Raw genomic sequence first — 16984 nt, forward strand, 5'->3', positions numbered from 1 at the left:
AGGTCCTTGTGCATTGTAACATGTGCGTTCAACCAAGTGGACCACTACCTGGCCCCTGAAATCTCTTAATTAAATAAATTTATCCTAAGGTAATACTATCTGAAAAATACACAAACTTAAACTGTACCAAAGACATAATTAACTTCATTCGCTGATGCACACATATACATACAACACACACAGAGCAAAAAATTGGGACAGGACTGTACTTTTTATTTAGTTTTTACATTGCCAGTGAAAAGGACAGATACTGTCTTTAGGATGAGAAAAGTGTCATTTTAATAAACATATTGGTAGCATAAATAATACTCAAAGACCAACTTAAGAAAATTAATAGATAAAAAGTACACAATAGACTCATGGAATCTGAACAGAATCTAGAGCTTAGTTAATAGTAATATACTAGATCTCTCAGTCTGTAAGGAGTCTCTTTGTCTGAGTGGTGGTTTCTTTGGCTGTGTAGAAGCTTTTTAATTTGATGTAGTACCATTGGTTTATTTTTGTTTTAGTCTTCCTTGCAACTAGATTTGTATCACTGAAGATGCCTATAAACTTTAGGGAGAAAGAGTGCTGCCAATATTTTCCTCTAGGTATTTGATGGTTTTGGTCTAATTTCTAAGTCCTTAATCCTTTTGGAGTTTACTTTTGTGTTTGGTGACATGCCATGGTTCAGTTTCATTCTTCTACATGTTTCAACCCACTTTCAGACAAAAGGCTATATTAAAAGCTCACCAAACTGAGCAACAACAAAATATGACCCCACCAAAAATGGGAAGAGTAAAATGAAAAGAAGAAGAGATCGAAAAGACCAAGAGATATATGAAAAAATACTCCAAGTCACTGATTGTCAGAGAAATGCAAATAAAGACAACAATGAGAGGGGGCAGGATGTGGCTCACCTGGTTAAGTGCTAATATTGTAGTGCACAAGGACCTAGGTTTAAGCCCCTGGTCCCCACCTGCAAAAGTAAAGTTTCATGAGTGATGAAGCAGGGCTGTAGGTGTCTCTCTGTCTCTCTCCCCCTCCTCTCTCAATTTCTTTCTGTCTCTATCCAATAAAAAAAAAGACAACAATGAGATACCATTTCACTCCCATGAGAATGTCATACATCAGAAACAATAATAACAGCAAAAGCTAAAGAGGTTGTGAGAGCAAAGGAAACTTCCTGCACTGCTGATATAAACTGATCCAACTCCAGTGGAGAGCAGTCTGGAGAATACTCAGAAGGCTAGAAACAGACAACCTGTTAACCTGGCAATTCCTCTCCTGGGGAGAGGAACCTGGAACCTGGAAGCAACCTAAGTGTCCAACAACAGATGAGTGGCTGAGTCAGTTCTGGTAGACAGACACAATGGAATACTAATCAGTTATGAAAAATGATTAATTCCCCTTCTTTACCTCATCTAGGAAGGACCTGAAGGAATCATGTTAAGTGAGATAATCCAGAAAGAGAAGGATGAATATAGGATGATCTCACTCATGAACAGAAAGAAGCTGAGAAAAAAAAAAAAAAAAAACGGACAAAAGGGAAGACATAAAAAGCAGAACTTGGACTAGGTTTGGTGTATTGCACCAAAATAGAAAGCTCTGGCATACGGGGTGGTCAGGTCCTGGTAATCAATGGTTGAAGAGGACCTAGATGAGGAGTTACAGTGTTTTTCAGAAAACTGAGAAATTTTACAAAGGTACCAACAATTGTATTTACTGTTGACTGCAAGCCATTAATCCCCCCAAAATAACTAAATTTAAAAATTACACAATTATCTGAAATTAAATATATTAAGCTTGAAGAATAAAAAATTAAAAGATTATAATATACTATTACTGACTTCTTAGTTTTAAGAAGTGGAATGTAAAGTCATTTTGTTAAGACTGGTCAGCAAAATGGGACTGGAAAATAGCTTACAAGTTCAAGGGTCAGGCAGTGGCACACTAGGTAGAGTTAATAGGTTCCCATGCATGAGGACCCAGGTACAAGTCCCTGGTCCCCACCTCAAGGAGAGAAGCTTCTGAAGTAATGGAGCAGTGCTACAGGTATCTCTCTGTATCTCACTCTCTATCAAATAAAGAGGGGTAGGGGGAGAAATGGCTGTGGGGAGTGCCAGAAATAACCTGGTGGAAAAAAAAACACACACACTTCATTACCAGTCCTTTAGCAACTTTAGCCAGACAGCTGGCCTACTGAGAAGTGTTGAGTATTTCTTTTTGGGAATTTATCTTTATAATATCTTTGAAACCTTACTGTAAACCTACAATCATTCCAAGATAAAAATTTTTACTTGAAAAACAAGTATTTGGGGCCCAGCAGTGGTGCACTTGGTCAGTTGTACACATGACCATGTGTAAGGGCCGGGGCTCAAGCCCCTGGTCCCCACCTGCAGGAAGAAGCCTCACAGGTGATAAAGCAGTGTTGCTAATGTCTCTCTTTCTCTGTCCCTCTCTATCTCCCCTTTTCCTCTCAATTTCTGTCTCTAGTCAACTAAATAAAAAATATTAAAAACAAAGATTCACGAAACCTAAAGGAAGTGGCATTTTCGGAAAACAATGTTTTGCTTCTGAGAACATCACTACCAAATTGGAACATGTTTACTTATAAATCACCCCTCAGGACTCTCAGCAACAGCAAACAGCTAGGCCAGTTGCTTTGAAGTGGCAGAGTTGGAGGCAGTTTTATGTTTTCATTTGTAGATTTCCCTTTTCAACTGCTCAAAAGCAAATGTAAATATATTTAAATTTTTAAAGTCAGAAAAACTACCAGGCCACACTAATCTGACACTACTTGAAGTTTTTTTTTTCTCTTTTTCAAGCAATATTACATATTCCTCACATGATGTAATAATTCAACATCTGTGCTTCTCCAATACTTTTTTTCTAAATGCAGTTACTTAGCTCACTACATCACAAAGTGCCAGATGTTACCCAGCTAACAATTTAATTCCACCAAACCCCAGGGGATCTGCCCTCTGCTACCTGACCCTTCCTCCTCTTCCTTCTCTACACACACACACACACACACACACACACACACACACCACACACACCACGGGTGCTTGGATTTCTTGAGATAAGGTCTGTCTGTGGTTTTTCATTTCTTTCTGCTTCTTATTATGTTTTTGCCACCAGGGTTCTCCCTGGGGCTCAGTGCCTGTATGACAAATCCACTGCTCCAGAAGCCACTTTTAACTTTTTAATTTTTTTTTCTCATTCCTTTTATTTGATGAAATAGAGAAAAGCTGAGGAGGGAGGGGGGATCGAGGGGGAGAGAGGAGAGATCCTGCAGCACTGATTCACCATTTGTGAAGCTCCCCTCTGCAGGTGAGGAATGGGAGCTTGAATGCAGGTCTTTGCCCTCGATAATGTGTGCACTCTTCTGGCTGTGCACCCAGCCCGTCATTCATTTCTAGAAGCCAAGTAATCAACTGCAGAACAAAGAACCCCTGACCCCAGAAGAACTGCCATCATCCCTCCACCTTCCTCTTTCCACACTGGGAATAGAAAAGATATCTTCATTAGAAACTCTGAATGTCCTCCTCTAATCAAACTCTTCATTTCACAGGAGCAAAAGTAATGGGAATCAGGAACAGGAGAGTCTAGAGCAGAAAAGAGGTTAACCATGTCCCTGAATGATCAGTGTTTTCATGCAGTTATCACCAACTCACCACCCCACAACCTTACCCCCTTCATCCGCAGGGCAGGCTCAGACCAAAGTTAAGTGGGGGTGCTTTCAGTTTATGTTGGTGATGTGTTATGCAAGAGTAACCCAAAGAACACAAGATAATGCTTAACCAAGGTGAAGGAAGCAGGGCTTGTTCAAACTTGCCTCTGTTCACAGATCAGGACTGGAGTGCACAGCACCTTCCTGTCACTGTGACATGCAAACTCAGGAAGTATGGCACATAACTTGATGGCTTTTGAGCCTTTCTGGAATAAGGTGTCATTTGACAAATGGAAAAAAGGGAAACACCCCTACTTTGCTATGTGAATCGAGGTGTGAAAGAAAGATGTATTTCAGGATTTAAAAGAAACTACTTGAACTTTAACTCCTGAATTACTGACCAGTGAAACTAGTCTTTGTCTAACTCCTGGACTTCCAAGAAGCTGAGAAATTGGAGTCTGGGGAGTGGAAACATAAAAAGAAGTGGGCTGGGTCACTGTATAGAAAGACTGGTTGTGACACCTGGCCTGTTTTTAATATTTATTTTTTAAATATATTTTATTTATTATCGGATAGAGACAGAGAGAAATTGAGAAGGGAGAGGCAGAGAGGGAGAGAGACAGAGAAACACATGCAGCCCTGCTTCACCATTTGTGAAGCTTTCCCTTTGCAGGTGGGGACCAAAGACTTGAACTCAGATCCTTGTGCACTGTAATGTGAGCATTTAACAAGGTGTGCCACTACCTGGCCCCCTGACACCTGGCCCATCCCAAGATTAAGTCTCCATCTGCCCTCATACAGCCAACTGATTCACTGAAAGGGTGATCCTGAAGCTGAAGGTATATCACAAAGTCACCTGAGTAGTCAGCATTCTGAAAGCATAAGACTCAAGAAATATTTCTGATGGGAGCTGGCAATGGTGCACCTAGTTAAGCACATATATCACCATGCACAAGAACCTGGGTTCAAACCCTGCCAGAGGGATGCTTCACATCTGCATGTGTCCATCTTTCTCTCTCTCCTCTCTCTCTTCCCTCCTCTCTCAATTTCTCTTTTGCCTATCAAATAAAATAGAAACATAAAATGAAAAAATTTTTAAAGGGAAAAAATGACCGCCTGAGCAGTAGATTTGTTGCTGGCACCGAGCCCCAGTGACAACCCTGGTGGTGAAAGGAAGAGTGGAAGGAAGGAAGGGAGGGAGAGAGAGAGGGAAAGAATGGGGGGGGGTGGACTTCTAACTCCTTCATTGCCTGAAATCAGTTTCTCTCCATGTCCTACTATCCAATGTAGTAGTTGCTTGTGACAGGTAATTCTTGAGCTACTGAAATGTGGCTCACTCAAAATGGCACACATTTTACTACACACAAAGGCCTGGGCTCTAACCTCTGGCACCACAAAGGAGTCCCAGATGAGGCAGTTTTGTGAACAGTGGAAAAGTGCTATAGTGTCTCTACTCTTTCTCTCCTTTTCTGCCTTTCTTTTCCTCTGTTTCTATTTAAAATTAAAAGGAAGGAGAAGAAAAGAAAAGAAAAGGAAGAAAAAAGAGAAATGAATCTTCCAGAAACAGAAAAACTACACAGATTTGAAGTCAAGTGCCCAAAAAGATTTTTAATTATACAGTGGATTGCAAAGATTTAGTAAGAATAGCTCATTAATAATCTTGTTCTATGCTAATTGCATGGTGGGATAATAATATTGTGACTATATTTGGTTCAATAAAATATGTTATTAAAATTATGTCACTATTGAATTTTTTCTTACTTTTTTAATGTTACCTACTAAACATTTTTCCCCAGAGGTGGGGATTCCTCACACATGAGCAGTCTCACAGCTCCCTAGGCCAAATTTTTCAGATAGATAAAGATGGACACAGAGAAACAGAAAGGGGGGAGAAGATTACAGCACCAGAGCTTGCCCTGGCACTGTGGCACTCCGATATGGTATAGGGGCTCCAGTGTGGGCTGCACTCAATAGCAAGACATACACCCTACCCAGTACGTGTGCTACCTCTCAGCACTTCAACTTTCTTTTTTTTTTTATTTCTTTATTAGTGGAACAATGTTTTTCAGTTGACAGTAAATACAATAGTTTGTACATGCATAACATTTCTCAGTTGTCCACACAACAGTTCAAGCCCCACTAGGTCCTCTGCCATCCTGTTCCAGGACCTATTCCAGCAGGGTTATCTGTGCTGCACAACACTCCCACTCCTGGAGGTAAGTTTCTTGATAGATGACAAGAGACAGAGAGAAGGTGAGACACTTGCACCACTAGTACTCATGAAGATGTTAAAAACAAAGCAGCAAGCACAGGCTAATCTGTCTGTATTTTATGGAAGTCTAGAAAAATGATGGGGAGACTGAATCATTTCACTCTGAAGTTGAACTGGTTCACAGAAATATCTGCTTCCCAACTAGGAGTTTTACCCAGAATGTATCATAACACTAGTCCTCAATTCAGGTCCAGCGTGAAAAGGCCACAGTGCAATGTAAGCATCTCCTTCCTTTGGGAAACTTAGTGTAAGACATGGAGCTTGGGGACTTCACTGTGAAGGAAGTCATGAAAAGAAGATATGGAGATGGGTGAGTGAAATAGTTCACGCAGATAGTGCGCTGCTTTATTACCAAATCTGGCCCCCATCACATTAAAGGAAGCTTCAGCACTATGGTAGATTTCACTTTCTATCTCTATCTGCCTCTCTGGTAGATTTCACTTTCTATCTCTATCTGCCTCTCTGGAAGAGGAGAGGAAGGGGAAGAGAAAATGACATGAAGGAGGAGGTGGGAAAAAGTGGGCAAAGGAGGGACAAATGCAAATGGAAAGAGAACAGAAAAGATAGTGAAAGTTATGTGTGGGGAGATGGAAAGAGGGAGAGACAAGTGAGGCCCTAAACATATTACCCACTGTTCAGAGTAATTCTGATGACTAGACTGAAAGGTCCTTGTCAAGAAGCAAGTGACAACTGCCCAGGAAGATAACTCCAGGGGGTGATTTCACTCTGCAATGGAAAACACAAAAGTGAAAGTAAAAGAAGCACACCAAGGCACTCTGAGCCCTTCAAAAGTCCCTGAGCAAAACAGCCAAAGCCTCTTTATTGTAACTCACTCAATTCTCTGCCTTTCGTCTTGGTCAGCAGTGGCAGACCTGAGATTTCAGTAAGAGAAATTGCCATTTCCAAGAGTCCTAAAGTACATGTGAAAATGATCTTTTTTTTCACTCTCTTGGGTCACAACAAAACATACTTCTGCGATAAGCAGATATGGATTTCTTTGAATTTCTGAGTCCCAGATATCACATCATAATGGTGTGAGCTCTAACAACATCCTCAGAGACAGCTCTCCACAGACCCAGCGGGTCCTGTCTTATAAGAAGCTATGTACTGAAAATTCAAGTGAATGTAGCTTTCTGGTGCTTAGGACACATTGTCCTTCAGAGGAAAATTAAACAGTATTGCTTAGAAAGAAGTCTATGCTTAGTAGTCAAGTCTCTTTAACCATAAAACATACCTACATGACTAAGAGTAGTCTTGGTCCTAGGACACGATGTAGTGCTCCAGGAGGGAGGAGGAGGCAAAGGGAACAGAAAGCACTTTCATTCTCTCAATCTTGGGTGAGAGTAACAGTGGCCGTTTGTAAGTGGGGGCTGCCAACTATAATATAAGAATGCCCTTTGATATCTGGTTTTCACAAATTCACCCAATCACTCATGGAATGCCTGAAAGCTTGCTGAGTGGCATGGATTTTGATGATATTCGGGGCAGCTAACAAGCCAAGCTGGCTGTGGCAGAGGATGGCTCCTTCATCTCTCCTCTTTGTGAGTCTCAGAAAAGGCTAAATCAGAGATGCTCAAACTTGCTGGACTCAGGACATCCTGGTATCTTGGGAATTTTTTCCCTGGCACCTTAAGGCCAAGGGAAATACCTACTGGTTCCTTCTTTTAAGTAGGAAGATTCAAACAACTTATTAAGTATTTACGACCTAATAAATTAATAACCATTCAAAAAGTTAATAGGCATAAATAGATAGAAAAGTAATGTTTATATTTCACTTTTAACCAAAATTATAATGGGACGTGCTTGCGGCTGGCTTTGCACAGTCAAACTCAGTTTGAACTCTGCCACTCCATTTCCTACCCCATGTTAATTTTTACATGGTCCTGGCTTTTTAAGGACAACAGAACCTGAGAAGCTCAATTTTGCAAAGATAAAACATCATTCAAAAGGAATGTAGTGATCTAATATTAAAACTATGAACTACCTTAAGCTAGTAGTTCACAGGATAACTGACAGATGTCAATTATTAATGTACTCCTTAAAAATAATTAAAATGTTTCGCAGCCTCCTTGTAAATTCTCTGAAGCACCTCAGAAAACAGTTTGGGACATCATAAGCCTGGACTTATCCCACTACAACCAATCAAGTGTATTGTTACTGATCTGCATCTCAAATAAGGGGGAAAGACTTGTGTGACCCAGACTGAAATGGTCTGAAGTAACCTCTGATATGTTTTAATAAATGTCTTCTATATTCAAGTCATGGTAACTTTCAGTAACTGATAAGCCCTGTGGGTGATTCAGAAAGACTCTGCAGACTGTCACAGGAAGGGCAGGGTTTGCAGTGTGAATGGATCAGTAACTTTTCCTTAACTAGTTTATACTACAATATAATGTCAGGCATTGTTCAGAACTGAGATAGTTTATATATTTTTCATTAATTAACATGATATAAACACTGAATCAATATTACAGACTGCCAAGAGAAAACAATGCAGTATATATACCTTATCATAATCATACAGCTTTGTCCCTGGGAAGACAAGATGTTAAGGTATAAAACAAGCAAGATGATAACAGGACAAAAGTCAGTTTGCCAATTTATTCAATATTCTACAGATTTTTAAAGTTTTTAGTCATGCTAAGAGACACTATAGTGCACATGAAGCATAACAATAAGCAAACTAAAATATTTTTTCAGATAGAGATGGAGACAAAAAGACCAAGGGAGAGAAGGAAAAACACCATAGAATGGAAGCTTACCAATATCACTGGCCTGTTCTTGCTTTTTTTAAAAAGACTCACTTAATTTATTCATTTATTTATTTATTGAATAGAGACTAAGAGAAATCAAGAGGGGTGAGGGAAACAAGGGGAGTGAGAGAAAAAGAGACCCTTGCAGCACTGCTTCACCACCCATGAAGCCTTCCCCCTGCAGGTAGGGACTGAGGACTTGAACCGGGGTCCATTGTAACATGTGTGCACAACCAGGTGCAACACCACCCATCCCCTAAAGACTTATCTTTTATTTCCACTCATGTACTTGGCATCTTCACTTGTTGAACTGATAGGTACCCCAAGTATAAAATGTTCAAAACATAATTCTCTTATCTTCATGTCCGGAGCTCTGTTTCAGGAAATGGTACTGTCACTGGACGCATGCTCAAGCTGAACACACAGGACTCTTCCTTGTTGTTCTTTTTGTTTGTTTGTTTTGTGTATGTGTGTGTGTGTGTGTGTGTGTGTTTTGTTTTGTTGCTTCTTACCACCACATCCGATCCTTCAGCATGGTCTGCCTTCCAAACCTATCTTGAATCTAACCCTTTGCACAACTGTCAGTCTGGCTGCTACAACAGACTAACTGGTTTTCATGTTCCCATTCTTGCCTTCCAACCCAGTCTATTATCAACAATTACCACATCACACTTTTTAAAATGTAAAAATAAATCAATCCTTGACTCAAAATCTTTCAAGGAGTTCCCATCACATTTGAAATCTCTGTACTCCCTACTTCAAACTGAATGATTTGGCTGTACTTAAATAATATCAGGACCTGGACAATGACTTCCAGGAGCACTCTTCCATAGCTTCTCAGAGAACTCACTTTTCACTTAAGTCAGTGAAGCCTTCTCTGAATACTCTTCCTAAAATATTTCTCCCATTCCTCTGAAACTACTGTTTTTTTTTCTTTCTATAAAACATACTTTCCAGTGAAAATATATCCTAATACTTAACTGTGTTGCTGTCTCCACTAGAGAGTAAGATAAGTGCTGTTATAATTTCTTGCTCACATGGGCACAGAGCAAGCTTTCAAATAGTTCAGTGAAAAAGAAAAAAAAAGAAGAAAAAGCATTTTCTGCCTTCACAGAGTTTAGATGAATGATCACAGAGTAAAGTACTTGAGCTCAAAAAACCTAGCTGATCAGTTTAATGTCTATTGTTTATTGTCCCAATCACACAATCTGCTATATGATAAATTAGCACTTCTTATGTACCAGGTTTTACACTAAATTCTGCAGGTACACTATCTTATTTAAATTTTATTGTTTCTATGAGGTGAGTACAAATACTATACCTTAGAGGGGGTAAGTCACTTGTTCAAGATCCCAGAAGTGATCAGAAGGAGAACCTGAATTCACTCTCAGGTCCAACACACTTCTGTTCTACAGGCCAGTGCTCCCATAGGCCTTTCTCCAGAAAATGGTCTGACTAGACTACAGATCTCTAGTCTTCAACTCTGTCTCTTACCAAAGGAAGAAAGAATTCTTTTGTGTTGTATGAAAGGAGAGAAGGTTAGCACTCCCTTGTTAAGAATTCTGTCACTTGGATTATTTGAGATTTAAGTTCTACAATCAGTCACAAGAGCTGCACCCAAATACACACACCAATGCATGTATGGCCATGTGCCATGTTCAGATGACAAGGTATCAAGTGATACCAAATGCACTCAACCTGGTGAACTCTCTTCTGCCCCTGCATCACCCATATTATTCACATCACAAATTCTTTCCTTCTAAACATTATAAGGTGGCAACTTTACAACCTAGAGTCAATCAAAGCAGAATCCTTCAATAAAACACATTCATCTGGTTCTTCAGGTGTCACTTGGAAGATCAACTGCCTGCTTGGTGCAGAAAGAAACAACCAATGCCTTGCCTCAAATTTCCAGTGACTCTTTACTATGCAGGACATTTTGCCCCAGAAGTGTTACTCTAAGAGTATGGCACAGGTCTAGGAAACTTTTCTAGACCACTCCAACTAATTATGGAACTGTACAAGATCCAAGAACAGGTACCACAAGTTTAGAGATGTAGTAAAGGGACTTTGCTTACTTCCTTCATTGCATTATAAACTAAGGACAATCCATTCATTTATCTTACAAAGGTGTCTCTTATTCGCACTTTACTTGTTACCTAGTATAGACAACTGCAGGTCTAAATTATTTTTACACATATACATACACCCTCCCTATCACCCTTGTGATTCTTGATTACATACAGATAGATAGCACTCACTATGCTAATGATGCATAGCTATCTCATTGAAAACTACAAGTAGTGGTAAAAAAAAAATTTCCTGCTTTATATATTACTGCCTTTCAGCCACCAGGTTGAAGATTCTACTATGATTTCTACATGACTTCCCTGGGAAGATGACCTCACAAATATATCCTGAAGTCTCACTTCTCCTGTGCCCTACCCAACTATGGAAAGATAGAAACAGGCTAGGTGTATGAACCGACCTGCCAACGCCCATGTCCAGTGGAGAAACAATTACAGAAGCCAGACCTCCCACCTTCTGCACCGCATAAAGAATTCTGGTCCATATCCCCATAGGGATAAACAATAAGGAAGTTTCCAATTTGGGACACAAAACTCTGGTGGTGGAAATTGTATTGAATTATACCTTGTTATCTTACAATCTTTTAAATCATTATTTAATCACTAATTAAATATTTTAAAATACCATGATGCATTTCGATTAGAAAGAATTAAATTGAAAGCAAACTGGATCTCTGTTTGATTTACTACTGAGCATAAGCCAAAATTAGTCTTTGTTCTAATTTTACAAAAAAAATAACACCAACTGTGACATTTAGTAGCACTCAAGATCTAAATTGAAATCACTTTGGCTCTAAATAAACTCATATAACTTCTGATAACTATTATATATTATGGCATGATCCATTTATGTAAAGACTCGAAAGACTCAATTCTTTCAGAAAAGAAAAAAATCAAGGTTTTAAAAAACAGTAGTAGGAGGAAGGGGGGGATAATGTCTCAGGGCAAAAAGCAGTAAGACTTAGACAATAAGAGAAAAGCTGTTCACCTCTACATATACCTAAGTTTCCTTTCTAGCCTACAGATAAGGCTTTTTAATCCACACAACTCACCTCCCATCTCATAACAAGGTAGTAATTTTGCTAGATCTTTCTAATTCCTGGCTACTTTGGAACTTCTTGAAATCTGCGTATCTAGTAAGTGTGTGTGTGTTTTACCAAAGCCATGTGTATGCACCATTGCACTATCCCCTAGCTAACAATTGTAAAATTTTCTTTTTTATTTATTGATTTTTGGATAGGGTCACAGAAAAAAACTGAGAAGGGTGAAACAGAGGGGTGGAGAGACACTTTTAACACTGTTTCACCATCGACACAGCTTGCCCCCTACAGGTGGGGACAGGGGGCTTGAACCTGGGACCTTGTTCACTGTAATGCATGTGCTCAACCAAGTGCATCACTATTGCATCCTATAAACTTTTCTTTCTTTCAAAGAGAGAGAGAAAAAGAGAGAGAAACCACAGTAATGCCCAATCATTCTTAGAGTTCCCCAACCCTGCTCCATGCTGTCTGTGACACTCTCACATGCTGACCCACCCACGGTAGGTAATTCATGCAGTCTACCTCATGAACTCTCTTCCAGGTCCTGCATTTCTAGTCTTCAGATCAGAAATGAGTCAACAGATTAACTCTCTATACATTGAGAAAGGAGAAAAGATAGTTCTTTCTTGGATAAATTCTCAGAGATAAAATTATTTCTTTTTAATTTAATTTATTACTTTGGCTTGAAACAGAGATTAAAAGGGAAAAGAAAGATAGAGAGAAAAAAAGAGACATCTGAAACACTGCCTCACCACTCATGAAGCTTCATTGCTGCTGGTGGGCACAGGGGACTTAAACAGGTTACATGTGGTCTCAACCAGATACACCACCACCCACCTCAGTAGATTAAATACTTTCTAAGTACTGTTTTGCTAGCTGCTAATAGAATGATCTCTGGATGTAGAAAAATGAAAATTCAGTGAATAATGAGAATTGCAAATAATAGCTAACTTACAGTACCCAAATGTATGAATGAAATGAGCACTTCACTCTGTCCATAGTAATACCTGGTTATTTGGCTATCAAAACATCACCATTACCAAGTCTATACATGACACGTTATAAAACTGACAAATTCACCCTGTATGTCAAGCAATCTCATTACTGAAAAACAGATTGGATTCCACTTTAAAGCAATGAGAAAGGAATTTCCAAAAGCATTCCATTCAACTTCCACACTTTACACTGAAAAGTCTCTAACAAAGTTAAAAATTATCACTAGAGAAATGGAAATTAAAACCACCTGAAGGGGGCAAGTGGTGGGGCACCTAGTTGAGTGTACATATTACAGTGTGCAAGGACCATGGTTCCAGCCCCCAGCCACTACCTGCAAGGATAAAGCTTCACAGACAACAAAGCAGGGCTGCAGGTATCTTCTCTGTCTCTGTCTCTGTCTCTCTCTCTCTCTCTCTCTCTATATATATATATCTATATATATATATATATATATATATATATCCCTATTCCCTCTCAATTTCTCTGTCTCTATCCAAGATAAATAAATACATAAATAAACATTTTAAAAAATCACACGAAAATCTCACCTCATACCTGTGAGACTGTTTTAGCCTACATCAACAAATCAGGAAATGACAAATGTTCTCAGGGATATGGAGGAAAAAGAACTCTGTAACATTGTCAGTGGGACTCCAAGTTGGTATAGCCTCTTTAGAAAACAGTATGGAGAGTCCTAAAAAAAAAAAAAAAAAAAAAAAAGGAAGCACTTTATGTCCTAGTAATACCTCTTCCAGTCTTATACCCAAAGGACATGAAAACACTAATGCAAAGGGATATGTACATCCCTGTGTTCATAGCTGTGTTAGTCACAGTGGCCATGGGATAGAAGCAACCTAAATGCCCATTGACAGATAAACAAGTAAAGAGACTGTGTAATCTACACTCAACAGAATAATACTTAGCAATTTTGAAAGATATTACTGTATCTTTTGAGTCAAAGTAGATGGAACTGGATGTTATCATGCTAAGTGAATTAAGTAAAAAGGTAAAAGACTGGATGGTTTTGCTCATATGTGAAGCATACAGAATTGAGGCACATGAATTTGGGGGGGGGGGGAGTAGCCAAACTATCTTAAGACTCTTAAGATTCTTTGGAAATTAGTTTTCCAAGTTAGGATGAGCACAGAATTTTGATGATGTGTGGAACTATACACCTGTAGCCCTATATACTAAGTCACCATTAAATCACTAACAAAAATAATATTTAAAAAGAAAGTTAGTGGGGAAACCTATATATTTAAGTTCATTGTCTCATATCCAGGTCAGCATTTCTACTATACCATATCACTGTTAAAAAATCAGTGTATTTGCTATCCATTCATTCCTAAGTAAATGAAGATATGGGTTCAAAAACAAAACTTAACCAGTACAATATGGCTTAGTGGTTCATAAAATGTAGTCCAAGATATTCAAACACACCTCAGGTTCCTCATCTACAAATCGGGAAGAATAACAACAAGAAGAACATGTTGGTGTCCCATCCTTGGGTTCTGGTGTAACTTAAATGAAACCATGCGTCCTACTGATACAGTTTTAAATTTGGGGCTGGAGAGATAGGACAGCAGTAGCACAGAAGACTTGTACTCAGTGCATCCCAAGTCTTGTCTCTGCCACTGCCACATGCTAGAGCTGAGCAGTAATCTGATCTTCCTCTCACAAAAATAAGTAATAAGTATTGAAAAAATTAATGGTGCCTACAGTTCCACACAACAGTCATCCCACAGGAATTTCAAATATCTTACCAGATATTCAAATAGATAAAATCTATTTAAAGTTACCTGAGTTTAGGGTCTAAGTTTATTTTATTTTTAAGTTCTATTTTGTTTTTGTTGTTTCCAGTGCTTTGCTGACGTTTCACACCCACATAATTCCACAACTTCCTGCAGATTATTCTGTATGTATTTTTAAGATAGAGGGTGAAACAGAAGGAGGGAGAAAGAAAGAAGAAGGAGCAAGAAGAGCAGGAGGAGGAGGAAGAGGAGGAGGAAACAAAGAAGGAGTAGGAGAAGGGACAGGAGAAGGAGGAGGGGGAGGAGGAAAGTCACTGTAGCATTGTTTCACCTCTTTTTAAGTTTCCCCTTTGCATGGTGGTAACTATGGGCTTGAATTTGGATCCTTGAGCATGGTAAGTTGTGCACTCTGCCAAGTGAGCTATCTCTCTGCCCCTTCATGTTTATTATTTACATTAAATAGTCAAAAAGATGCTGTAGCACAAATCAAAGAAAGACTGATCATCTTTAGCCAGAAATACTAAGAAATACTGTCCACTCTTACCTAAAATCCCATCACTAAATGTAAAACATCTGAATATAACAAATAAAAATTTGAATCATAATGTTACAACTTCCCTGGGAAGATGACAGCCACCTATGCTTCCTGAAATGTCACCTCCCCAGAGCCCTACTCCACTAGGGAAAGAAACATGTTGGGTAATGCATGCATGTTGGGGTTATGAATCGACCTGCCAACACCCATATCCAGCAGAGAAGCAATTACGGAACTCCCACCTTCTGCTACCCATAAAGAATTTTGGTTCATACTCCCAGAGGGATAAACAATAAAGAAGTTTGCAATGGGAGATGGGACACAGAACTCTGGTGGTGGGAACTGTATGGAATTGCACCCCATTATAATTATACCCCTGACAATCTTGTAAATTAATTTTAAATCACTAGTAAAAAATAATATAACATTAAAAAGAATGTTAGTTATTTCTACATTTAGTTGCAAGCTACCTGACTACCATGTCTCCTGGTATTGTGTTGGACAATTTTCATATTTAAGTACAGATTGTTTCATTATAAAGAATGCTCCTTTTATTTCCTCTTGTATTTCAGCTATAAATTATATTAATTTTTGGCGTGAAGCCTAATGTAAGGATCCCAGTTCAAGCCCCCGGCTTCCCACCTGCAGGGGGGGTCGCTTCACAAACAGGGAAGCAGGTCTGCAGGTGTCTGTCTTTCTCTCCCTCTCTCTGTCTCCCCCTCCTCTCTCCATTTCTCTCTGTCTTATCTAACAACAGTGACAGCAATAACAATAATAATAACAACAACAAGGGCAACAAAAGGGAGTAAATAGCCTCCAGGAGCAGTGGATTCATAGTGTAGGCACTGAGACCCAGCAATAAACCTGGAGACAAAAAAATATATATTAATTTTTCCAATTATGTGTTTAGGTAGATAACACTGTGAATTTGTTTGATATTAATAAAGAGGGTAATAAAAAACATAGGGCTATTAAGCAGATATAGAAGGAGGACAGGGAGAGAGACTCAGAAGTATATTTATAGGGAACAAACCACTGAGAAGGAAAAGAAGGGAAAAACAAATGAGGTCTGGCAGCTAGCTCACAGAAGATACTTGATTCATCCTTGAAGAATTCTTTTTGTTTACTCCATCAAGGCACACATGCCAGGACTTACGGGAGTTAACCAAATACATGAATGGAGTAGGGGTGATGAAGTAAGACAGAACTACATTCACACCCTGATTCTGCCAGTTATGCCTCTTGTAAACTTAGGGAAATAATTTCACTACTCTGGATGTTGACTTCAACATTTGTAAAATGAAATGTTTTAACTATCTTAAAAGTTCATTCTCCTGACTCCTTAAGCCTACCACCACATCTATGATATCACAGGACCCCAGTATAAGTAAACTCCTGCTCTCTTATGCCCAAATGTTGACTAATTTTCTCCTATTTCTTGAAAGACAGCCCAGACAATAATTAAGTCGTTACTTGCTACCACAGTACTAATCACCAACAACCTATAACCTAAAATAACATGTATCCCCTTGGGTTCTGTAGATTAGGATCTTGAGTGTGGCTGAGGTTGGGTCCTCTATGTCAGGGTCTCTCAGGCTGCTATCAAAGTGACAGCTTAGATTAGGTTCTTTTCTGAAGGTGTAATGGGTAAAGAGCCAGTTCAAAGCTTACAGAGCTCATATGGCTGTTGTCAGGGTTCAGTTTCTAGAAGGCTAATGAACTAAGGCATCAGCTCCTTGCTGTCTGTTGGCCAGAGTAAGCGCTGTCTCCACCCTTGTTACTTACTGCATATACTTTCAAGATGGCAGCTTACAGGATCAAAACACATAGACCAAGAAGACAATCTTCTACCAGCAAGACAGAAGTAAAAGATTTTGTAACCTCATAATGAGAGT

The 16984-nt window shown here is 39.2% G+C and overlaps 1 protein-coding gene and 1 pseudogene across 5 annotated transcripts in view; one reads left to right on the top strand and one right to left on the bottom strand.

Moving 5' to 3' along the window:
- The window catches only part of GLIS3 (GLIS family zinc finger 3), a 630646-nt gene that overhangs the window by 556264 nt on the left and 57398 nt on the right, over positions 1-16984 (bottom strand). The window lies entirely within an intron of this gene.
- On the top strand, positions 10197-10241 carry LOC132541144 (U6atac minor spliceosomal RNA; annotated as a pseudogene).

The sequence above is a fragment of the Erinaceus europaeus genome, chromosome 10, assembly GCF_950295315.1.
Source record: "Erinaceus europaeus chromosome 10, mEriEur2.1, whole genome shotgun sequence".
Classification (NCBI taxonomy): domain Eukaryota; kingdom Metazoa; phylum Chordata; class Mammalia; order Eulipotyphla; family Erinaceidae; genus Erinaceus; species Erinaceus europaeus.